The sequence below is a fragment of the Helianthus annuus genome, chromosome 12 (genome assembly GCF_002127325.2).
Source record: "Helianthus annuus cultivar XRQ/B chromosome 12, HanXRQr2.0-SUNRISE, whole genome shotgun sequence".
In the NCBI taxonomy this organism is placed as follows: domain Eukaryota; kingdom Viridiplantae; phylum Streptophyta; class Magnoliopsida; order Asterales; family Asteraceae; genus Helianthus; species Helianthus annuus.
Window position 1 is genome coordinate 51428870 of NC_035444.2, and position 19114 is coordinate 51447983.

The window sequence follows — 19114 nt, forward strand, 5'->3', positions numbered from 1 at the left end:
TGTGGGTGGTGCGGGAACACCACCCCCACTACACGATAGTTGCGTCTTTTACATCCCCAAATGTTGTTTCGAATGTCCACTCTCTGGACCCTTGTACCATTTTATTTTGAAAAAAAAATTATGTGTAACAAGTCATTATCCTATATATTTCATCATATATGTATATATGTGTATAATTTAAGAATATGTAGTTGACTTGTGTTAACGTGGATGTCATATACACCCTTTTTGTTGAAATTGAACATTAACCCATTAAACAGTTATTTTTGTATTTACAAGTGTGTGATGCTGTAGAATATATATGCTATTAAAACTTAAACTAGAGTAAAAGTTGCGTAATGAGTATTAATTACTACACTCATAATTTCTCTACTATTTCTTAAGTTTCTTACCGAACAAGTTGTTTGTATTTGATTCTAATATGGGAACGATCAATGTGAGCACTGCACATGTGAAATATATTGGATAAGTTAAAGAACTTGATATACCAAAATTGGATATACGTTTTCGTACAAATCAAGAAAGTATATTGGTTTTTTACGATACCAATCCTTAACTATTATATTAAATTAAAATGTCTACGAATTTGAAGTATAAATGAAGAGTAATTAACTTTGCTAGATGTACACAAATGTTGTAACAAACATATTACTAACGCTCATGATGTTAAATAAAACATTCACTTTTGTCAATCAAAATAAAGCAAAGTTAAAAAGAAGTTTCTTTTATGTTACAACTTCAACCATGAACAGTTTATTGAATGTGTATATGTTTGGTCATGTTCACTAGAAAGAAATTTAAGTGCGAAATATGATTGATCAATGGATTGATTTGAGAGACGTATTCCCAAAAGCAGACACATAACATGTCATCCAATCTTGAATAGACACCAAAATTGAAGCCATCATTTTAATTTTTTTCCATGTTCTTTGTCCATCATCAAAAAATCCTTCTGTTTTCACCTTTTCAACACTAATGACCCCATTTTAATCATTAGTTTAAACCATAATCATCATTTCAATTTTTGTACAAATAGTAATTAATCACTCCTGTGCATGGTTGACCAATGACCACAATAGTGTAAAGAGTTAAACTTAATTTACTAATGTACCCATTATTAGTTTTAGAAAACGCTTTCTGATATTAGTAAAGATATATTATACTTACAGATGAAACCTTTTCTACAAGGTTAAATTTGATTTTTTATAGGATGGATGAAAGGACAGTGAAGCTCTACGTGATCCAAAAGGGCTTGCTTTCGTTTTATCTATGTGTGCATGTAAATCAGATACTCTAGATTGATATCATATATACATTGGATCACTATATGTTAGATGCAACATATATGTTAGATGCAACATGATCGGTTATGTTACGTTACGTCATAACATAACCGATTATATTGTTGGGAACGAGAAGAAAGCTAAAATGCCTAGACATCACCTGTAAATCTATTAGAGATCACCTACTTTTAGTAGTAGGGTAAGTTTGTTTATAAAAGTTGACTTTTGGAAGAAGGTACATCACATTTGTGTTGATTACATCTAGATTCCATTTGTTGAGACAAAGCTACATCCTTCCTACCCCTACTCCTACCTAATGCATAATTAGCCTTTAGTCTTTGTCCTCCTTATAATTGTTTATTAAACATTGATATCTTTATGATGTATTTATGGTAAGGGTGAGAGGGATGCTCTTCTCAACTCCTTTCATCGGAGCCAATGAAATTCGTCCATGTCAACTCCCCTCTCCAACTCCTCTTAAACACTTAATCACAAGGGGTGATTTTACCAAACCATTTAAAAAAATGTATGATTGGTTGAGAGAGAGTGGGGCCCACCATTACCCCTTCTCCCTCCTCTTCCCGCATGCGGTAACAATTTACCGATTTTGGAGTTTACCTCAAGTGGTTGCCGCACACCAAGAGTGTTGTGGCACATTCCCCTCGCGGAAAATCCCTTCCCCACATGCACCCCTCAAGTCAGGTTACGGTTTATTCAACATGAGTTATTAGAATTTGAAAATTAAAAAACAAAATTACAAATAAAAAAATCCAATTTAGGTTGTTTTGAATTGATAATATTAAAAAGGCAACTCTAATGACATAAAAGAAACAAATCCATAAGCCAATTTGATTATTCAATACTTCATATCCAGCAATATCATGTCGATTTACGTATCGTGATCAGTGAGACTGTGAGGCCAAACTGCCGGAGGAGGTGTGAGTGACTAAGTGGTCGAATGGGCAAGAGGTCGACGGTGTAAGCAGTATGAGATTTTTGTTTAGATCACATTGATTGAGAAATTAGGTTTAATACTTTGGTTGTTTTGATTATTATTATTATTATCATTATTATTATTATTATTATTAGTAGTAGTAGTAGTGGTAGTGGTAGTGGTAGTGGTAGTGGTAGTGGTAGTGGTAGTGGTAGTGGTAGTCGTAGTGGCGGTAGCGGTAGCGGTAGCGGTAGCGGTAACGGTAGTCGTAGTAGTAGTAGTAGTAGTATTTTGAGATTGCACCTAGGTTTGAAATTTGAAAAGTATAAGTGGTTGAGCGAAGTAGGAGGCACCGATCGAGTGAATGGTCAAATGGGGTGAACGACTTAGTGGTCAAGCTAGAGGTTGGCAACATAAGCAACATGAGTATTCTTTGAGAAATTGATATTAGGTTTGAGAATCGTGCCAACTGAGAAGTATAGTCGTCGGTCACTAGAGAAACTTTCAAACGATTTTAGTTTTTGAATGAAGAAATTCAAGATTACAAAAAAGCTTGGATTAGTTTGAGACTTTGAACCAACCCTACATTTCTCTTGTCATAAAACATTCTCTTGGTAAGAGTGGTAAATATAAGCATTTTTAAAATCAGTGGCGGACCCAAAAATTATTTACTGGAAGTGCGGATGAGGTGTTTAACTATATTTTCAAGGTGTGCAATCGGGTTTTTTGCATAAAATACACACCAAATTTTTTTTCAAGGGGTGCGGCCGCCCACCCTGGCCAAAGGATAGGTCCGCCCCTGTTCAAAATCCTAGGTTTGAAAAGGCAATTTATTTTTCTTATCTTAGCGTTCACATCTCATCCACCATTATTCTCCCTCCCTGTCTTTCAACTCTAAAGAAATCACTTAAAAATACTCTACATCAAATCACTTATAAATACTCTACATCCCATCCCATGTATCCATATCCACCCCCTTATTTTTAATGTAAGGTTGATTGAAAGTTTGAAACCTGAGGCCTTTATTCATCACCCTAAAGTTTCTAATTATTTTTTAGTTTTTCTTTTAAAAACAATTTATATATATATATATATATATATATATATATAGGGTAGGGTTCATGAGTGAACAATGATTTATTTTGTGAACAAAATGAACTTATCATGACCATTGATTTTGTAGATCTAGATTTTTTCTTTAATGGCAAGATTGTAATTATCTTTTGTAACTTACAATTATTTTAATAAACACAAGGGTATAATTGTATATTTCTATCTGCATTTAATTAATTAATTTTTTCTTTCTCCTGATTTCTCTTTTCAATTAAAAGAATATTTAATTACATTCTCTATATTTTTTTCTCTCACATATTACCTAACTTAATATTTCATAATTTAAAAAAATATAAAGATTATCAAATATTGTTCCAGCTAGAATACAATTAAAACTATTTAATTACATTCTCTATACATATATGTATTAGATCAATGTTTGATGAAAAGATGTATAGTGGAAACAATATGTAGTAATACACAAGTGTATAAATCTGATATATATCGACATGTATACACTATGTACTTGAATAATACACAGGTGTATACATCTGGTATATACCGACCCGTATACACATATGTACTTGAATAATACACAAGTGTATAAATCTGGTTTATACTAACCCGTGAAAACAAGATGTAATAATACACAAGTGTATAAGTCTTGTATATACTGACCTGTATACACATATGTTAAAAATCATAATTTAATTAGGTTTAATATTTAATTTTAAAAGGAACATAACAGTTTATTTAAAAAAATAGCTCTTCAATCTCTTATAATTAAAATAATAGAGAAATAATAAAAAAATGAGAGAGAGAGAGAGTTAAGAGAGGAGAAAATTAAGGGATTTTAATTAAAAGTAATTGGCTGATGTCAATCTTACCCTTTTAATCTAAAAAATGATCAAGGACCAAGATTAGTTCACTCAGTTCACTCTTAAGAAGTTGTTCACTCATGATCCTAATCCTATATATATATATATATATATATATATATATATATATATATATAGGGTCAGGATTTAGGGAAAACGGTAAAAAGTGTGAGAACAGTGAGAACGCTTATAGATCGTCCGATCAAAACAATCTGTGGACTAGATTGGCGCGGTGGCGTTTTCGTAAATAACATCAATTTTATTAAGTGGACGCGCTCTTCATTAAGGGTAAAAAGGTCTTTTACTGCTCAAATTCAAAATGCCAGTTAAATTGAGAACACGCCATTCAAACACAAATAAAACGTCATTAATATAAAACGCCAAAGCTTAGTGATAAAAAGCGTTGCAGATTACAGGTAGACGAAACAAACAGTAAATGAAATTCAATTATTAACATTTATTAGAAGAAATTCCCTCCTAAATTACGCGCCAAAAACATCATTATATAAACGACGTTAACATCGCTTCCGTAGTCACTTCCGTCCATCATTCTAAAAATATCTTTTACCAAAACGCCAAAAATGGCAACCATTGTTTCATGGAGATACACCCTGAGAATAAGAAGATTCATCATACGTTTTGACAGCAGAAGAAGGGTGTTTGTTAAGACAATCAAAGCAATTTTGAAAATGGAAGAAGAGATACATAGAGGTATCCTATCTTTTCGCATTCCTCTGGATAACGAATGTCATGAAACACAAAAGCTTATGAGAAGATTAACAAGGAAATTTGGACCAAGAAAACGAGATGGAAAAATGGACCTAGTCATCACATCATGGCATTTTGATGAAAAACAGACATGGTAATCGTTATATGTGACAACGGAGAGCAGGAAGACTACATACTTGAGGACATCATGACCAAGCAGGGGGTTGGGTTCATGGAAGAGTTACACAACGCCACATGTTTGAACACAGACATGGACTTAAAAATGGCGTTGATACGGGAAATGTTCAAATGGAGGCGTCAAAATCTTCAACAACAAGAAGCCAATGAAAGTGAAAGTGATGAATTGGATGAAAGACTAGAAGAAGACTCCGAAGAAGAAGACGAAGGAAACGATGGATACTTCTCAGATAAAGTACCTTTTGACGAGGAGTTTTAATTTTTTTTTCTTTTGTGTATTTTTTTCAGATAATAAAATACTATATTTCAACCCTTAATTTCAAAACGCCCAAAAATACTACAAAAAGTCATTGCATACACAACGCCAAAAATAATATAAACTATTTTTCCTGGATAGGTTTTTCTCTGTTACTGTATTTTCTCATCTTGGTCTACAAACGCCATTAAAAAAACGCCAAACTTGGAATGTGGGACGTCTATCACCCTAAACCGATAAAGCTCAACAAAACAGTAAATACACGCAGTAACTGAAAAGACAGTTACTTCATTACTAGCATTTATTATAATAAAATCCCACTAAACTACGCGCCAAAAACATCCTATAAGAGAGACATCTCTGCACAATCAATTAATCACACCCAAAAACAAACGCCATGCTTCATAGAAACCATTCACTTTAAAACGTCAAAAAAAATAGTTAAAAAAAACACAAATGGCAAACCTCGTTTCTTCTATATTGAGTATTGTTCTGCATGAAGTTTCACTGAATGGATTCTTCTCTAAGGTGGGTATCTCTATAAGCTTTTGCTGAATGAGATGGACAAATATTCAAGAAAAAAAGACTGATGACAATGACATGTCATTATGTGAGCTTTGTTCTTGATGGATATATTGATGGCATAAAGGGATCGATACCAGTGTAAATGCTATTTTGGACTCCATGATCATAATAGCATCCAAGCAGGAGTTGATCTTCAATGACATGTCACCAAACAAGAATATATCACACCAAAATACAGGATGTCACTAATCAGCTTCGTCTAAAGACGGGCGTTATGTAGGAAAATTGGCATCTAGCTAAGGTATTAAAAGCTTCAAGGCACAAAAAATTCAAGAAGAAGAGGCTGATGACAGTGAAGATTTGGATGAGAAATTAGATTAGCATTTTTAATTTTTTTTTTCATTTTCTATCTATTTTTTAGTGGATCATTTTATGTTGTTTGTTATCTAATTCTCTACTAATAAAATACGTCATATCTGTTAAAAAAATTGTTTATAAAACGCCAAAAACTACAAAGATAGTATGAAAACTGTGAGAACGGATGCTGGCAAAGCACGTTGTTACTATATAAAACGCTAAAAAAGCCAAAACTAATAATGAAAATACTTTAATAACTTATTATTAAAAACACCAATAATTGACTAAATGCCATTAAAACAATGTATAAAATAACGTGCCATCTTTATCTAAATTCGATTAAAAACAAAATGCCAAACACTAAAAAGATGAGAAGTGTTAAAGTCTTAACAGATGAAGTTGAACAAAACAGTAACTGAACGACGGAAAACTTTATTACTAACATTTATTATATTGAAAGCCACGGCATCGTAATTGAATTTATTTATCTTTTCAAAACGCCATAATTACATGTCACATTATACGCCTGCATCCTACATGGCACAATAATTGATACACAAAATCCACATCAAAAAAGTTACTGATGTTTTTACCGCCAAAAACATATATCTACCCGGCGCCAGAGAAAAAAAGCTCATTATATAAGTACAACAGCTAAACAAAACCTTCACACTCCACATATTCACTAAAAACGCCACCTATTGTCTAAAACGCCATACACTTTAAAAAAAAATGGCGCAGGTTATTGCATGGAGGTTTGAGAGGTCATAGGGACGTTTCGTCCTAAAGTCCTCTGACAGGAGAAGGGTGAAAGTCAAAACAATCAAGGCCATACTTAGTATGGATGAAGCCGTTCAGAGGGATATTCTAGCCCTTGGGGTTCCAGCGGCCTACGATTATGAAAGGAATCGAACGGTAATAAGAAGATTAAAGAGAAAATTTCCAGAAGATGATGATGATGATAACGATACTGATCTACAAAAAGTTACTAGTTGGATTCTAGAAGAACAATCAAGAACGGTGAAGGTGAGCTATCAACACAGGGTGGATTATTCATTGACAATGGACGAAGTGTTGAACATAGATAGACTACATCTTCTTGAACAGCTCTGTGATTTAGCACCTTCGAATGATGCTAGATCTAGCGTTGTGAATACATTCAAGTATAGGATGCAACAAAGAAGAGACGAGATTATGGCGTTATACGCCAATGAACAAGGTTATGATGATGATGATGATGATGATGAGAGTCTGATGAGAGTGATGAACAAAGCGATCGTTACATCTCTGATGTAATACCGTCCACAGAAGACTATTAGTTTTTGTTTGATTTCGTCTTACCTGTACCCTTTTAATTTACTAATGAATTTAAAAACGCCATGAACGCCAATTTACCTTGATAACATATATGAACTGTTGAAATCTACAAAAAACGCCTAATGAATTTGGGAAACGCCATGGAGGAAAAGAAGTTATAATTACTAATTGATTTTATTGAATTTGAGGACGCCATAAACGCCAAATATTTACTATACACGTGATCTAAAAAACAATAAAAACGTCATGTATTTGTTGAATCTAAGTAAACGCCAAAAAAAATGAAGCGGTGTTGTGAGACGCATTGAAAAAAGAATATAAAAGGACAAAAAAGCCCCTCCGCCTTTCACTATATCGTGTTCCACGTGTTGGGCCAGGATCCGTTCTCACCATTCTCACACTTTAGGGGCGTTTTCTCTTGATCCTGTACCTATATATATATATATATATATATATATATATATATATATATATATATATATAGTAGGAGTTGGGTGGAAAGTCTATTTTTCCTAGAAAGTCTAGGAAGGAATAAGAATTGGACATGTGTCATTGAGGGATTTTAAGTAGAAGGGCTATCATGTAATTTCACATTTTAATTTTATTTTTGGAATGTATCTTCATTAACTAAAATTCCATGATTTTCGGAATTTTTATTATTTTTGAATTCAAATTTGGAAGTCAATGTGTTCATTAACTAAAATTCCATGTCACCTTACATCGTATATTCCATTGTTCAGAAGATTACTGGAATTTATCAGCATGTTCTTGGTGCTGTGTTTTAATAGTTTACAGGGCTAAAGTCAATTTTTTTATAGATCCCACAATATAAAGATGGTAAAACACAGGGTATGAATCTGATTGCTGTTAAAACACAACTGTATGAATCTGAATGCTAAAACACAACTGTATGAATCTGATTGCTGTTAAAACACAACTGTATGAATCTGAATGCTAAAACACAAGTGTATGAATCTGCTTGCTGTTAAAACACAACTGTCTGAATGTGTTTGCTGTTAAAACACAACTGTATGAATCTGAATGCTAAAACACAACTGTATGAATCTGCTTGCTGTTAAAACACATCTGTATGAATCTGGATGTTAAAACACATCTGTATGAATCTGCTTGCTGTTAAAACACATCTGTATGAATCTGCTTGCTGTTAAAACACATCTGTATAAATCTGGATGTTAAAACACATCTGTATGAATCTGCTTGCTGTTAAAACACAACTGTATGAATCTGCTTGCTGTTAAAACACATCTGTATGAATCTGGATGTCAAAACACATCTGTATGAATCTGCTTGCTGTTAAAACACATTTGTATGAATCTGCTTGCTGTTAAAACACAACTGTATGAATCTGTTTGCTGCTAAAACACATCTGTATGAATCTGAATGCTAAAACACAACTGTATGAATCTGCTTGCTGTTAAAACACATATGTATGAATCTGGATGCTAAACCACAACTGTATGAATCTGCTTGCTGCTAAAACACAATTGTATTAATTTGCTTGCTGTTAAAACACATCGTCAAGAAAACGGAGATGATAAGAACAATATTTGAATGGTGATGATGAACTCGGAGATGGTGGAGATGGAGAAGTGTTTTAATTTGATCCGGTGCTCTCCATCGTTTCTAAAGTTATCTTCTTCCATGATTGTAGTTATTTTTGGTAGGGATTGGGGTTTCCAAGATGGGTTTGGAGAGAGAGGGAAAATCGCTTGAATTTAGGAACTGTGCGGTTATCTAATTGATTTAAAACACGGCCATTGACAAAATTGCCCCTACTCATTTAAAACAATCAATTAATTAAACTCAAATATTACAAGATTGCCATTGATTTAATCTCAACCCTTAAACACACCAATCGGATGGACCAGATCGCTTCCTAGACTTTCTAGGAAAAACACACTTTCCGTGCGAACCCTACTATATATATATATATATATATATATATATATATATATATATATATATATATATATATATATATATATATATATATATATACGCATATGGGATTAAATGAGAAGAAAATCAATTTAAGAAGAAAAATAAGAAAATTATATAATGATATAACATTAAATAATTTATAACTCCCTATATTAATTATTTTATCTTTAATTAATTAGTCAATTTCATTTTATCCTACACTTATAAAATTTTATCCCACACGTTAGTGAATTTTATATTACACATGTCGAAATTTATTCCCCACTTTATCATACACAGCTCGGAATTTATCATATACACCTCGTAATTTATCCTACACTCTAAATTAATTTTTCTTTTTTTGAAAAAAATATATATATGTTAAAAAATAAGTTACAAATTTAATATAGTTAGCTATTAAAGAGAAAGTCTACAAATTAATGATCTATGTAAGTTTACCAATATACCTTTATAATAACATTAAATACAAATATTAAATGAATCAAAATGAAATATTCTTATCGGTTGAAATTTCTTTTTTATCCATAGATTTTGTTTTAATGTTAAACTGAATATTGTTTTTCTTTTATTATCCGTATATATAAATATCATAATATATTGTTTTTAATTTTTTATAATTTTCAGTAATTATTGAAAAATTTCTCTCCGATTGAAATTGTAATTATTTTTTGGACATTAATTTTTTTTTCAATATGTGATGAAGTTATTTATTTCTGCTATTACCAACATAATCAAACACTGAGTAAAAAAACTAACTGATCATGAGTGTAACGATTATACGTATATAGTATACATAATCCATATGTGAAATAATCAATTAAGAAAAATAGGTATCACTTTGATACATAAATGTATCTCACTCTACACGTATATGCAGGGGCGGACCTAAAGTGATAGAAGGGGTAACCTCCGTTGCCCGGTGACGCTCCGACGGTAGTGTAACTTTTGGAAAAATTTGACGTTTTTTCAATTTCGTTACCCTTTTTTATTGAAGCGTTACCCCTTTGCGGATCTTCTAGATCCACCACTGCATATATGTATCTCAAGTATCACGCGAAGACACAAATAAATTTCATTTGATACACATATGTACGTTGTTGTTTTAACTATATGATTATGTATATACATATGCGTATATTACGTTTATACATACATGTAACTGGTTTGGTTCTAGTTGCTTTTATAATTTCATACAAATCTATGTATATGTGCAGACGTATTATGTTCTTTGTTATGGATATACTCATATGTATATTGTTATGTATATGCACATATGCATATTACGAATTTACATACATGTGACTTGTTTCTTTTTCATTTCATAAATTTTATATAAATCTACTCGTGTTCATGCATAATATACTATGTATTATTAATATACACATATGTAACCATTTATGAATATAATACACAGATGTATAAAAGTCTGTACACATATGTATAAACTAACATTGTGTATCTTGTATAAACTGATAGTTAGCGAGACTGTACACATGTGTATAAACTAACATTTTTGTATCTTGTATAAATTGGTACTAACGAAACTGTACACATGTGTATACACTAACAGCTGTGTATCTTGTATAAATGGAAATTAGCAAGATTTTAGGGATTTTGATTATATTGTTTAATAAATGCGATTTACAAATGACGAAAATACCCTTCTGTCAATTATTTTAAAAGAAAGTTATAACATTATAATTACAATCTTGCCATTGTTTAAAAATCTATAGATGCTGTAATCCAATGGCCCAGATTAGTTCACATAGTTCACTCTCAATCTAGGGTCCAGATTTAGAGAGAACGGTGAAAAGTGTGATAACGGTGAGAACGATTTTGGTGGTGACATGTGGCATTGATGTTAAATTACACTAAGGGGTAATATTGTCAAAAAACCTACTCACATGAACTATGAACTGCGTGTTCAAATAAAACGCCATTAACAAAAAAGCTATTTTTTTGAGCTATAATTTACAACTTAAAAAAACCATTTTTTGAGCCCTATAGCTCTAAGTTAAAACGCCATAACAAAAAAAAAAAAAAAAGCTATTTTTGTTAGCTATAATCTACAACAGCTCAAAAAAACCATTTTTTTAGCTGCTCCCAGGTAAAACGCCATAACAAAAAAAACCTATTTTTTTTGAGCTATAATTTACAACACTCAAAAACACCATTTTTTTGGCCATATAGCTCAAAAATGTGTCTCACCGCCTAAATAATATTTTTTTGAGCTCAGAAAGATCATAATTTGTACTGGAAAAACGCCATAAAGCACCAAGTTCAGAAAAACGCCATGAAAAAACTCAGTTGAAAACGCCATAAAACATTCAGTTCGGAAAAACGCCATGAAAATACCTAGTTAAAACGCCATAAAAACACCTAGTTTAGAAAAACGCCATGAAAAGACCTAGTCTAAAACGCCATAAAACACTCAGTTCAGAAACACGCCATAAAACCCAGTTAATTTTTTTTCGAAAAGTATATCAATAGTATACTCGTTGGAAAGATAAAAAAACGTTGTTTTCGAAAAATAATCACGTATAAAAAAGTTATTGTCGTTTAAATATGATGGGGGAAAATGACATGTGATTAGCATGTGCACCTTTGTTTGGATCTTCCTATTTTACCCCTCCTGGTAGTTCCAAGGCCCCTATTATTTACAAAAATGTCACCGCATCAATCTCAGCCACAAACCACTAAGATCTTGTGGCTGAGAATCGTTCTCACTGTTCTCACACTTTGAGGCGTTCTCTCATGATCCTGTTTCTATATATATATATATATATGTATGTATGTATATATATATATAGGATTTGGTTCAATTATGAACCACCACGAGTTGTGAGAATCATGAGAACTTCTACTTTCCATGTGAGTAGGGCCACCATTTTTTGCACAAACGTAAATAAAAATACTATAAACACATCTATAGAAACAAAAAAACAAAAAAAAAATGTCGAGTGGTAGTTACGTCCAATGTAAATTTTATTTACGCCTAATGTAAATTTTTTTATGGCGATGTAATTTTTTACATCCGATGAAAATTTTTGCAGGCGACATTTTTTTATTTTTTACTGGAACAAGTGATTTTTTTACAAAAAGTTGAGAAATTTTTTTTTGAAAAAAAACTTTTGTAAGGCCTAGTTCTCATGGGTCTCACAACTCAAGATGGTTTTCATTTTACCTTTTCCATATATATATATATATGAGTAGGGATCATGCGAAAAGTGTGTTTTTCTAGAAAGTCTAGGAAGCGATCTGGGCCATCCAATGGGTTTGTTTAATGGTTGAGATGAAGTCAATGGCAATCTTGTAATTTTTTAGTTTATTTAATTTATTATTTTAAAATACTAGGGGCAATTTTGTCAATGTACCGTCAATCAAACCCCCACCCCTTCTAATCTATGATTTTCCCTCTCTCTCTCCATTATTCATGTGATTCTCTCTCTCTCTCTCTCTCTCTCTCTCTCTCTCTCTCTCTCTCTCTCTCTCCAAAAAACCCACTTCTGTTAAACCTAAATCATACCAAAATTAACTTGAATCCATGGATGTAGATAAGAAATATGGACTCCAATACAAGCGTAAGATGCTTTTTAACTTGATAATTGTGTTTTAGATCTCGATTATTCATCATCAATGTGTTTTTTTTTTTTGTGATTTCTTTTATAGGAACAAGATTCAAGAATACTGAAAACAATGGAGAATAATTACACTCTGATCTATCCCAAAAAAACCTTAAAAGAAGGAATCGACTGGGAAAGGTGTGTTTTTTGTATATATTTCAAGTCTAGATTTCATAACTTTGTTTTTTCAGCTATAAACATTGTTTATCCAAGTGTGTTATACGAGAACTTGAACGGTGTCTTTGTCGTTACGTTTTTGTTTAAAAGGTGTTGTATTTTACATTATAGGGAAGATATTCAAAAAGCATGATGGTAAAACACGGCGTCAAGAAATCTGCTGTTGTTAAAACACAGCGTCAAGAAATCTGCTGCTGTTACGTCAAGAAATCTGCTGCTGTTAAAACACAGCGTCGAGAAATCTGCTTGCTGTTAAAACACAGCGTCAAGAAATCTGCTTGATGTTAAAACACAGCGTCAAGAAATCTGCTTGCTGTTAAAACACAATGTCGAGAAATCTGCTTGCTGTTAAAACACAGCGTCAAGAAATCTGCTTGTTGTTAAAACATAGCTTCAAGAAATATGCTTGCTGTTAAAACACAATGTCAAGAATCCTCCAGCAATCTGCTTGCTGTTAAACACAGCGTCAAGAAATCTGCTTGCTGTTAAAACACAGCGTGTCTGTTTGCTGGTAAAACACAATGCCTATTAGTCTGTTTGCTAGTAAAACACAATGTCAAGAAAATAAGAAATCCTGCATCAAAAATCATTGCTGAAAAGATGTTGTATGATTTAAATTGAAACTGTCAATTTGAATTAAATGAGATATTTAGTTTCCATAATTTTCTAATTAGTTAGTTATCCTAATAATATAATCCATAATTAAAATAATATTCAAATTACACAAATGCCCTTTTAGTTAAAATCCTTCAATGTCACATGTCGCGTTCTTATTGCTTGCTAGACTTTCTAGGAAAAACAAACTTTCTACCCAACTCCTACTCATATATACACTACTAGAAAATACACTCCTCTTGACACGCGAACAATGACACGCGCATGTTTTATGACATTCAAAAGCGTATGTCATGGTTTACAAAATTTAATAAATCTATGACATTCTTCTTTGCGTGTCATGTTTTTAGCGTCATAAAAAAAAACAAGATTCATCTTGACACGCAAACAATGACACACGCTAATTTTATGACATTCGAAAGTGCCTGTCAAGAAAAAAATGTCATGGTTTTACAAAATTCAATATATTTATGACACACTTTTTGGCGTGTCATCCTTTTAGCGTCATAAAAGAACAAGATCTATCTTGACACGCGAATAATGACACACGCTTATTTTATGACATTTAAATGCGTGTCAAGAAAAAATGTCATGGTTGTACAAAATTTAATAAATTTATGAAACTATTTTTGTGTGTCATCATTTTAGCGGGTCATAAAAAACATTATATAAACATAAGGGTTAATTTCCTATAGCAGTTATTGTTTATGTAATATGGACATCATGGTTAATTTGCAATAGCAAATCATGGGAAAAACTTGAAAATTGTTAAAGAGAAGAAATTGTACGGACTTATGAAAAGTGATATATATCTAATTGGCCCACGTTGGCTTCAAGAGTTTGGCTTGGGCTTCCCCTGGGAAACCATACCGTCGACTGCAACTTGACAGACTTGTGTCAACATAAGAGTTGAACACTTTCTAGTGTAACACACAATGGGACGAAAACCCGGGTGGGCTCCAGATAGAAGCTGACACCTCTACAAGGAGGCTAGGCTCTATCCATCATTGCCTAACCCACTAAAGTTACACAAATAAGGTTTCGACCTGAACAGTTTAGACGCAAACCGTTTCGACTCGAACAGTTTAGACGAAAACCCCGTACCGTTTCGCCGCGAACCGTTTCGCCGCGAACCGTTTCGACCCGAACAGTTTAGACGCGAAGCGTTTTAACACGAACCGTTTCCACCCATACCGTTTCGACCCGAACCGGGGGTTCTGGGTGCCGGGTGATGGATTCCAATTCTTTTGACAACCACATACATAAAAAATAGATTTGAGATTCCAATTTCAACAATTTTCAGGTACAATTGGAATGTTTAAATTCCTCATCCGATTCCTTTCAATTCTAATTTCCGTACAAATTTCAAAACATTCCACGGACCAAATGGCCCCTAAATTGGTGATTACTAGGGCTGTAAACGAACCGAACGTTTAGCGAACAGTTCGTGAACCGTTCGGCGGGAAGTTCGTTTATGTTCGTTCGTTTAATAAATGAACGAACATGAACAAGAAATTTTGTTCAATTAGTTAAATGAACAAACATGAACAAAGGTCTCGTTCGTTCGATTGTGTTCATGAACGTTCGGTAAGGTGTTCGTGAACGTGTTCGTGAACATTCGTTGATTTGCGTTCGTTTATGTTCGTATGTTTGTGTTTTAATTGAAGATCTTTGTACTTTCTTATATTTTATTTGTACTTTTTATATTATTAAACTTTTATTTATTTTTTTACCCCAACAATTAAACTAGAAAACCCACTTTCACCTTGTTTATGCATCATTTCCCTTTCATTTCTCATTATTTACATCGGCAAATACGATCGACCTCCGTCCCACAATAAGGGATTCAAGTTTGAGTGCTACTCTCTGAGCCATCTATCTTTATCCTTCGTCGCGTTCGCCAAATTTATTTGTGTTCGTGAACCGTTCGCGAACACGCTCATTTCCTTAATGAACGAACACGAACATAAAATCTCGTTCAGTAAGTGTTCATGAACCGTTCGTGAACACATTTATTTCCTTAACGAACGAACACGAACATGGCCTTGTTCGTGTTCGTTCGGTTCGTTTACAGCCCTAGTGATTACACAATGTAACGCAAATAAATTTCCGCTCTCAAACATTTCAATTTCAATTTCTTTCTCAATCTTTTCCAAGACCGCCTAATTTACTCCCCACCCTCCAAACTTCCCTCTAATTTTTTCAATTTTTTCCCCATCATCGATCCATTTTCCCACTCTGTATAGGGTCACTCCATTTGCAAGGCAGTGAACGGCAAAATAACCGTATGCGTTTTCTCATTAGCTTCGTCGTCATAGGTAATACTTTGTCTCATGTTGTTTCTCATCACCAAAGGTTCTACTTCACACTACGAATTTACATTCGTGTGCATGTTCTAGGGTTACTCAGTTTGTGGCCTTGTATTTTGTTTGTTTTTTATTCAAATATCGACGCATCAGAATGTTTAATTTTGTAGTCTTAATAGATTTAATGGGTTTTGTGTGATCTAGGGTTCTGAATGGAATTGTGTTTATTGGAATTCAGATTTGGGCTATTTAATTTTGGTGCCCTAAATTTACTTTTGGGGTTTGAAACAAAGCATTGTAGTTATTTGTCTATAAATTAGTAAGGACCGTATTTATTATAATAAGTGTTTTTAATTTTTGATGAGAATGATGAATGGTGTCTAGATTTTTGAATTTTTAAGTTAACTAGTTTAAGGCACCATATTTGACTTCAAACTCTATGAAAGTTGCTTAACCTTGTGTTAGAGGTGGAAGCGAGTCAGAGTAGTTTGTCCCTCTGCATATGCATCTGATTCTTCTTCGGGTACTCTTCTTTATCCTTAATTTGTTGTAATTGATGGTAAATTATGAGTTTATGATGTTGTTAGAGCATATATAGCAGTAGTAAATTCTAATTTTGAAGGAACTCGCAGGCCCAAAATGACATTCTTTAGTAAGGAAAATGATTCCAGGTTTTTTTTTACCTTTTTATTTTATTGGTTTATTTATACCTTTATTCAGTTATCAGGTTTTATGAGTTTGTGATATTTTATTGTTATGCATATTATGTAATAGGTGTGAAACAAAGGAGCAGTTTTAACCAGATTGACAACCAATATGAAAAAAAAATTGATCAAGGAAGGGCTTGAAACGGTATTAAAAAGATACATATATCATTCAAAGGAGCATATTTATTTGAATCCTTATAACTATTATTTTGCTCTTTTCTTTATGTTTTGTTGGACTGGAATCATATTTGATTAAACGAATCATGAAATTTTTGTTTTGTTGGATCCAGGGTACGATTGTGCGAACCAATGACATTAATCATTCAAAGGAGAGGGAGGTTGTTGCCTTCAGCTGTTGCTCTTTCTAGCTACGAAGAGAAGGAAGAACAGTTCAAAGAACAGGTAGAGTATATGTTTTTTTGAACAAAATATTATGATGGACATATAGACCTTAAATGATAATTTGGCCTCATTTTATATCTTTTTTTCTTCATACCCTCTTCACTAATGAAAGAGTGGATGAAATTGGTTTTTTATTTCATTTTGTAGGTGAAGATGATCGAAGTGAGTAGGAAATCTGGGCATGCTACACAAGCAAATGACGAAGGAGGTTCACTCGCATAGTTTAATGAAATATTGTATTTTTGTTAGTATTTTTTTTGAAATATTGCATGAAATATTGGTTTGTTAGTATCAACATTAAGGCAATACGTAGTGGGGCGCGACCAAGGGCCATAGCGCCGCTATGGCGCCGCCCACACCGCCCCCCCCCCCCCCCCCGGCGCCATGACCAAAAAAAACAAAAGGCGTGAAAAAATTCGCGGCGCGAGAAGTTGGGGATTTGTTCTGCATTTTCCACTTTGGTCCCTGCATTTTACAATTTGGTCCCTGCATTAAAACACTTTGGTCCCTGCATTTTACACTTTGGTTATGATGAGGTAGGGCTTTATGACTACGGGCTCTAGTGACATAACGCCCCATAAAGCCCCTGTGTGACGTGGCACGACACGTGTCGCATAACGCCCACAAAAGGGCTTTATGACTACACATGGCCTGAAATATTGTTTAACTTTGTTATTTGAATAATTGAATGAAATGGATTGTTTTGATATATGTGTATTCTAATTTGTATTTTGAGACAATTATCATTTAATGTGAAATCTAGTAAAAATATATATTTTTTAAAACACCTAAATTCATGACACGTATCTAAGTGTGTCATCTTCTTATTTATGACATGGGCTTCCTTGACACACAATGTGTGTCACTAAATGTTTGTTATAAATGGGTGTCATAAAAGTGTCATGAATGTATGTCATTAAATGTGTGTCATAAAAACATGACACACAAATGCATGTCATGTTAATTTTATGACTCCTCAATCAACGACACGCTTTTGCGTGTCATAAGTACTGTTTTATGACACACAATGTGCGTCAAGAAATGTGTATTTTCTAGTAGTGATATATATATATATATATACATATATATACATATATGTATATAGGAGGTTCATTTGAGAAGAAATTAAATTAAGAAGAAAAAAAACAAAGGGTACAATTGTAAAACATTAAATAGTTTTTCTCTCGTCTCATTTATTATTATCTTTGACTAATTAATTAGTAATAAAGACTATCATCATCTACACTAAATTTTTTGCCTACACACATCAAAATTTATCCTGCACGTTTTGAAATTTATCCTACACATATTGAAATTTATCTTACAAAACTCGTAATTCATCTTACACACCTCGTAATTTATCCTATATTTTAAATTATTTTTTTTCTTCTTTGAAAAAATATATATTTTGAAAATAAGTTACAAATTTAATGTAGTTAGCTATTAAAAAGGAAGACTACCAATTAATGGTGTATCTAAGTTTACCAATATACCCTTACACTAATATTAAATACAAAAAAAAATTAAGTAAAATGAAACATTTTTATTGGTTGAAATTTCTTCTTTTTTATTCTTACAAAAAAAAAAAAATTCTTCTCATTTGAACTTTCCACTATATATATATAGTGAAAGTGTAATGTACAATGTGCCTTATCGTACGAGCGTACGCGATGTGAATTCCACACGTTATAACCCCCATAACGAAACCCCGCATGTTGTAAAATACCAAAGTCTGCATGTTGAAAAAAAAAACGCATTTTGTAAAAAAAAAAAAAAAAAAAATTGCGTGTTGTAAAAAAACCGCATGTTGTTA

At 32.8% G+C, this 19114-nt stretch overlaps 2 long non-coding RNA genes across 5 annotated transcripts; both read left to right on the top strand.

The window, feature by feature from the left end:
* Window positions 1–12949: 12949 nt before the first annotated feature.
* Window positions 12950–13487, top strand: LOC110896712. Its single transcript, XR_002568106.2, has 3 exons — window positions 12950–13052; window positions 13141–13232; window positions 13383–13487. It is a non-coding gene; the product is annotated as an uncharacterized LOC110896712 (long non-coding RNA).
* Window positions 13488–16013: 2526 nt separating this feature from the next.
* LOC110894941 lies at window positions 16014–18010 on the top strand. Of its 4 annotated transcripts, none has more exons than XR_002566805.2 (6): window positions 16014–16204; window positions 16639–16715; window positions 16825–16863; window positions 16967–17044; window positions 17190–17301; window positions 17449–18010. It is a non-coding gene; the product is annotated as an uncharacterized LOC110894941 (long non-coding RNA). The 4 variants fall into 4 exon arrangements; XR_002566804.2 differs by having other exon boundaries at window positions 16015–16204; window positions 16658–16715; XR_002566806.2 differs by having other exon boundaries at window positions 16014–16715; window positions 17414–18010.
* The last annotated feature ends 1104 nt before the right edge of the window (window positions 18011–19114 follow it).